We start from the raw sequence: 7,905 nt of genomic DNA on the forward strand, positions 1-7,905 counted from the left end.
AACACAAAAGAGAGAACGCAAATGCAAGAGAGAACCAAATACAAAAGAGTGAACGCAAATGCAAGAGAGATCCAAATACAAAAGAGAGAACCAAATGCAAAAGAGAGAACCAAATACAAAAGAGAGAACGCACATGCAAAAGAGAGAACCAAACACAAAAGAGAGAACGCAAATGCAAGAGAGAACCAAATACAAAAGACAGAATGAAATACAAAAGAGAGAACCAAATAAAAAAGGGAGAACGCAAATGCAAAAGAGAGAACCAAATACAATAGACAGAAACAAATACAAAAAGAGAACCAAATACAAAAAGAGAACCAAATAAAAAAGAGAGAACCAAATACAAAAGAGAGAATGCAAATGCAAAAGAGAGAAAGCAAATGCAAAAGAGAGAACCAAATACAAAAGAGAGAACGCAAATGCAAAAGAGAGAACCAAATACAAAAGAGAGAACCAAATACAAAACAGAGAACCAAATACAAAAGAGAGAACCAAATACAAAAGAGAGAACCAAATGGAAACGAGAGAAGCAAATGCAAAAGAGAGAACCAAACACAAAAGAAAGAACCAAATACAAAAGAGAGAAGCAAATACAAAATAGAACCAAATACAAAAGAGAGAACCAAGTACAAAATAGAGAACCAAATACAAAAGAGAGAACCAAATGCAAAAGAGAGAACCAAATACAAAACAGAGAACCAAATACAAAAGAAAGAAGCAAATGCAAATGAGAGAACGCAAATGCAAAAGAGAGAACCAAATGCAAACGAGAGAAGCAAATGAAAAAGAGAGAACCAAATACAAAAGAGAGAACCAAATACAAAATTGAACCAAATACAAAAGAGAGAACGCAAATGCAAAGAGAGAACGCAAATGCAAAGAGAGATCCAAATACAAAAGAGAGAACCAAATACAAAAGATAGAACCGAAAACAAAAGAACAAAGCAAATGCAAAAGAGAGAACCAAATACAAAAAAAGAACCCAATACAAAAGACAGAACCAAATACAAAAGAGACCCAAATACAAAAGACGGAACCAAGTGCAAAAGAGAGAACCAAATACAAAAGAGGGAACCAAATACAAAAGAGAGAAGCAAATGCAAAAGAGAGAACCAAATACAAAAGAGAGAAGCAAATGCAAAAGAGAGAACCAAATACAAAAAAGAGATCCAAATACAAAAGAGAGAAGCAAATGCAAAAGAGAGAACCAAATACAAAAAAAAAACAAATACAAAAGAGATAATGTAAATGCAAAAGAGAGAACGCAAATGGAAAAGACAACCAAATACAAAAGACAGAATGAAATAGAAAAGAGAGAACCAAACACAAAAGAGAGAACGCAAATGCAAGAGAGAACCAAATACAAAAGACAGAACGAAATGCAAAAGAGAGAAACAAATACAAAAAAGAAAATCAAATAAAAAAACAGAACCAAATACAAAAGAGAGAATCAAATGCAAAAGAGAGAAACAAATACAAAAAAGAAAATCAAATAAAAAAACAGAACCAAATACAAAAGAGAGAATCAAATGCAAAAGAGAGAAGCAAATACAAAAGAGAGAACCAAATACAAAAGAGAGAAGCAAATGCAAAAGAGAGAACCAAATATAAAAGAGAGAACCAAATACAAAAGAGAGAAGCAAACGCAAAAGAGAGAACCAAATACATAAGAGGGAGCCAAATACAAAAGACAGAACCAAGTACAAAAGAGAGAACTAATTCAAAAGAGAGAACCAAATGCAAAAGAGAGAAGCAAATGCAAAAGAGAGAACCAAATGCAAAAGAGAGAACGCAAATGCAATAAAGAGAACCAAGCACAAAAGAGAGAAACAAATGGAACAGAGAGAACCAAATACAAAAAAGAACCAAATACAAAAGAGATAATGTAAATGCAAAAGACAGAACCAAAAACAAAAGAGAGAAGCAAATGCAAAAGAGAGAACCAAATACAAAAAAAGAACCCAGTACAAAAGACAGAACCAAATACAAAAGAGAGAACCAAATACAAAAGACAGAACCAAGTACAAAAGAGAGCAGCAAATGCAAAAGAGAGAACCAAATTCAAAAAAAGAACCAAATACAAAAGAGATAATGTAAAGGCAAAAGAGAGAAGGCAAATGCAAGAGAGAACCGAATCCAAAAGAGAGAATGAAATACAAAAGAGAACCAAATAGAAAAGAGAGAACGCAAATACAAAAGAGAGAATCAAATACAAAAGAGAGAAGGCAAATGCAAAAGAGAGAACCAAACACAAAAGAGAGAACCAAATACAAAAGAGGGAACCAAATACAAAAGAGAGAAGCAAATGCAAAAAGAGAGAAGGCCAAGTGCAAAAGAGAGAACCAACACAAAAGAGAGAACCAAATACAAAAGAGGGAACCAAATACAAAAGAGAGAAGCAAATGCAAAAGAGAGAACGAAAATGCAAAAGAGAGAACCAAACACAAAAGAGAGAACCAAATACAAAAGAGAGAACCAAATGCAAAAGACAGAACCAAATACAAAGGAGAACCAAATAGAAAAGACAGAATCAAGTACAAAAGAGAGAACCAAATACAAAAGAGAGAACGCAAATACAAAAGAGAGAACCAAATACAAAAGAGAGAATGCAAATGCAAAAGACAGAACCAGATACAAAAGAGATAACGCAAATACAAAAGAGAGAACCAAATGCAAAAGAGAGAACCAAATACAAAAGACAGAACCAAATACAAAAGAGAGAACACAAATGCAAAAGAGAGAACGCAAATGCAAAAGACAGAACCAGATACAAAAGAGAGAACCAAATACAAAACAGAGAAACAAATACAAAAAAGAGGAGGAAATGCAAAAGAGAGAACCAAATGCAAAAGAGAGAACGCAAATGCAATAAAGAGAACCAAGCACAAAAGAGAGAAACAAATGGAACAGAGAGAACCAAATACAAAAAAGAACCAAATACAAAAGAGATAATGTAAATGCAAAAGACAGAACCAAAAACAAAAGAGAGAAGCAAATGCAAAAGAGAGAACCAAATACAAAAAAAGAACCCAATACAAAAGACAGAACCAAATACAAAAGAGAGAACCAAATACAAAAGACAGAAACAAGTACAAAAGGGAGTACCAAATACAAAAGAGAGAACACAAATGCAAGAGAGAACCAAATAAAAAAGACAGAACCAAATGCAAAAGAGAGAACCAAACACAAAAGAGAGAATGCAAATGCAAGAGAGAACCAAATACAAAAGACAGAACCAAATGAAAAAGAGAGAACCATATACAAAAGAGTGAACCAAATACAAAAGAGAGAATGTAAATGCAAACATTCTGTTCTATTTGGTTCTCTCTTTTGCATTTGTTTCTCTCTTTTGTATTTGGTTCTCTTTTGTATTTGGTCTTCTCTTTTGTATTTGCGTTCTCTCTTTTGTATTTATTTCCCTCTTTTGTATTTTGTTCTCTCTTTTGTATTTGGTTCTCTTTTGTGTTTGGTTCTCTCTTTTGCATTTGCATTCTCTCTTTTGTATTTGGTTCTCTCTTTTGCATTTGGTTCTCTTATTTGCATTTGCGTTTTCTCTTTTTGCATTTGTTTCACTCTTTTGTATTTGGTTCTCTCTTTTGTATTTGGTTCTCTCTTTTGTATTTGGTTCACTTTTATATTTGAGTTCTCTCTTTTGTATTTGGTTCACTTTTGTATTTGGTTCACTTTTGTATTTGGTTCTCTTTTTTTTGTATTTCGTTCTGTCTTTTTTATTTGGTTCTCTCTTGCATTTGCTTTCTCTCTTTTGTGTTTGGTTCTCTGTTTTGTATTTGGTTCTATCTTTTGTATTTGGTTTTCTCTTTTGTGTTTGGTTCTCTCTTTTGTATTTGGGTCTCTCTTTTGCATTTACATTCTCTCTTTGGTATTTGGTTCTTTTTTTCTATTAGGTTCTCTCTTTTGCATTTGTTTCTCTCTAACCAAATACAAAAGAGAGAACCAAATACAAAAGAGAGAACCAAATACAAAGGAGAACCAAATACAAAAGAGAGAACCAAATACAAAAGAGAGAAGCAAATGCAAAAGAGAGAACCAAATACAAAAAAGGAACCACATACGAAAGAGAGAACGCAAATGCAAAAGAGAGAATCAGATACAAAAGAGAGAAGCAAATGCAAAAGAGAGAACCAAATACAAAAGAGAGAACGCAAATGCAAGAGAGAACCAAATACAAAAGACAGAACGAAATACAAAAGAGAGAACCAAATACAAAAGAGAGAAAGCAAATGCAAAAGAGAGAACCAAATACAAAAGAAAGAACGCAAAAGCAAGAGAGAACCAAACACAAAAGAGAGAACCAAATACAATAGAGGGAACCAAATACAAAAGAGAGAACCAAATACAAAAAAGAGAACCAAATACAAAGGAGAACCAAATGGAAAAGAGAGAAGCAAATACAAAAGAGAGAACCAAATACAACAGAGAGAATGTAAATGCATAAGAGAGAACCAAATGCAAAAGAGAGAACCAAATCCAAAAAAGGAACCATATACGAAAGAGAGAACTGAAATACAAAAGACAGAACCAAGTACAACAGAGAGAACCAAATACAAAAGAGAGAACCAAATACAAAAGAGAGAACCAAATGCAAAAGAGAGAACCAAATACAAAAGAGAGAACCAAATACAAAGGAGAGAACCAAATACAAAGGAGTGAACCAAATACAAAAGAGAGAACCAAATACAAAAGAGAGAACCAAATACAAAAGAGAGAACCAAATACAAAAGAGATGAGCAAATGCAAAAGAGAGAACCAAATACAAAAGAGAGAACGCAAATGCAAGAGAGAACGAAATACAAAAGAGAGAACCAAATACAAAAGAGACAACCAAATACAAAATAGAACCAAATGCAAAAGAGAGAACCAAATACAAAAGAGAGAAGCAAATACAAAAGAGAGAACGCAAATGCAAAAGAGAGATTGCAAATGCAAAAGAGAGAACCAAATACAAAAGACAGAACCAAATGAAAAAGAGAGAACCATATACAAAAGAGAGAACCAAATACAAAAGAGAGAATGTAAATGCAAAAGAGAGAACCAAATACAAAAGAGGGAACCAAATACCAAAGAGAGAACCAAATACAAAAGACAGAACCAAATACAAAGGAGAACCAAATACAAAAGACAGAACCAAGTACAAAAGAGAGAACCAAACACAAAAGAGAGAACCAAATACAAAAGAGAGAATGTAAATGCAAAAGAGAGAACCAAATACAAAAGAGGGAACCAAATACAAAAGAGAGAAACCAAATACAAAAGACAGAACCAAATACAAAGGAGAACCAAATACAAAAGACGAACCAAGTACAAAAGAGAGAACCAAACACAAAAGAGAGAACCAAATACAAAAGAGAGAACCAAATACAAAAAAGGAACCACATACAAAAGAGAGAATGTAAACGCAAGAAAGAAACAAATACAAAAAAGAAAACCAAAAAAAAAGAGACCCAAATACAAAAGTGAACCAAACACAAAAGAGAGACGCAAATGCAAAAGAGAGAACCAAATACAAAAGAGAGAATGCAAATGCAAGAGAGAACCAAATACAAAAGATAGAACCAATTGCAAAAGAGAGAACCAAATACAAAAGAGAGAACCAAATACAAAAGAGAGAAGCAAATGCAAGAGAGAACCAAATACAAAAGATAGAACCAATTGCAAAAGAGAGAACCAAATACAAAAGAGAGAACCAAATACAAAAGAGAGAATGCAAATGCAAGAGAGAACCAAATACAAAAGACAGAACCAATTGCAAAAGAGAGAACCAAATACAAAAGAGAGAACCAAGTACAAAAGAGAGAACGCAAATGCAAAAGACAGAACCAGATACAAAAGAGAGAACCAAATACAAAAGAGAGAACGAAATACAAAAGAGAGAATGTAAATGCAAAAGAGAACCAAATATAAAAGAGAGAACCAAATACAAAAGAGAGAACACAAATGCAAAAGAGAGATCGCAAATGCAAAAGAGAGAACCAAATACAAAAGATAGAACCAAAAACAAAAGAGAGAACCAAATCCAAAAGAGAGAACCAAATACAAAAAAAGAACCCTATACAAAAGACAAAACCAAATACAAAAGAGACCCAAATACAAAAGACAGAACCAAATACAAAAGAGAGAACCAAATGCAAAAGAGGGAACCAAATACAAAAGAGAGAACCAATGCAAAAAAGGAGAACCAAATACAAAAGAGAGAACCAAATACAACAGAGAGAATGTAAATGCAAAAAAGAGATCCAAATACAAAAGAGAGAACCAAATACAAAAGAGAGAACCAAATACAAAAGCAAGAACGCAAATTCAAAAGAGAGAACCAAATACCAAAAAAGAACCAAATACAAAAGAGATAATGGAAATGCAAAAGAGAGAACGCAAATGCAAAAGAGAACCAAATACAAAAGACAGAACGAAATACAAAAGAGAGAACCAAACACAAAAGAGAGAACACAAATGCAAAAGAGAGATCGCAAATGCAAAAGAGAGAACCAAATACAAAAGAGAGAACCAAATACAAAAGAGAGAATGCAAATGCAAGAGAGAACCAAATACAAAAGATAGAACCAATTGCAAAAGAGAGAACCAAATACAAAAGAGAGAACCAAATACAAAAGAGAGAAGCAAATGCAAAAGAGAGAACCAAGTACAAAAGAGAGAACGCAAATGCAAAAGACAGAACCAGATACAAAAGAGAGAACCAAATACAAAAGAGAGAACGAAATACAAAAGGGAGAATGCAAATGCAAGAGAGAACGAAATACAAAAGACAGAACCAAATACAAAAGAGAGAATGTAAATGCAAAAGAGAGAACCAAATATAAAAGAGAGAACCAAATACAAAAGAGAGAACACAAATGCAAAAGAGAGATCGCAAATGCAAAAGAGAGAACCAAATACAAAAGATAGAACCAAAAACAAAAGAGAGAACCAAATCCAAAAGAGAGAACCAAATACAAAAAAAGAACCCTATACAAAAGACAATATCAAATACAAAAGAGACCCAAATACAAAAGACAGAACCAAATACAAAAGAGAGAACCAAATGCAAAAGAGGGAACCAAATACAAAAGAGAGAACCAAATGCAAAAAAGAGAACCAAATACAAAAGAGAGAACCAAATACAACAGAGAGAATGTAAATGCAAAAAAGAGATCCAAATACAAAAGAGAGAACCAAATACAAAAGAGAGAACCAAATACAAAAGCAAGAACGCAAATTCAAAAGAGAGAACCAAATACCAAAAAAGAACCAAATACAAAAGAGATAATGGAAATGCAAAAGAGAGAACGCAAATGCAAAAGAGAACCAAATACAAAAGACAGAACGAAATACAAAAGAGAGAACCAAACACAAAAGAGAGAACACAAATGCAAAAGAGAGATCGCAAATGCAAAAGAGAGAACCAAATACAAAAGATAGAACCAAAAACAAAAGAGAGAACCAAATCCAAAAGAGAGAACCAAATACAAAAAAAGAACCCTATACAAAAGACAGAACCAAATACAAAAAAGAAAACCAAATAAAAAAAGAGAACCAAACACAAAAAAGAAAACCAAATAAAAAAGAGAACCAAATACAAAAGTGAACCAAATACAAAAGAGAGAATCAAATACAAAAGAGACAACGCAAATGCAAATAAGAGAACCAAACACAAAAGAGAGAACGCAAATGCAAGAGAGAACCAAATACAATAGACAGCACGAAATACAAACGAGAGAACCAAATACAAAAGAGAGAACCAAATACAAAAGAGAGACGCAAATGCAACAGAGAGAACCAAATACAAAAGAGTGAACCAAATGCAAAAAGAGAGAACGCAAATGCAAATAAGAGAACCAAACACAAAAAAGAGAACGCAAATGCAAGAGAAAACCAAATGCAAAAGAGAGA

This window comes from Colossoma macropomum, unplaced genomic scaffold, assembly GCF_904425465.1.
Source record: "Colossoma macropomum unplaced genomic scaffold, Colossoma_macropomum, whole genome shotgun sequence".
NCBI classification, from domain to species: Eukaryota; Metazoa; Chordata; class Actinopteri; order Characiformes; family Serrasalmidae; genus Colossoma; species Colossoma macropomum.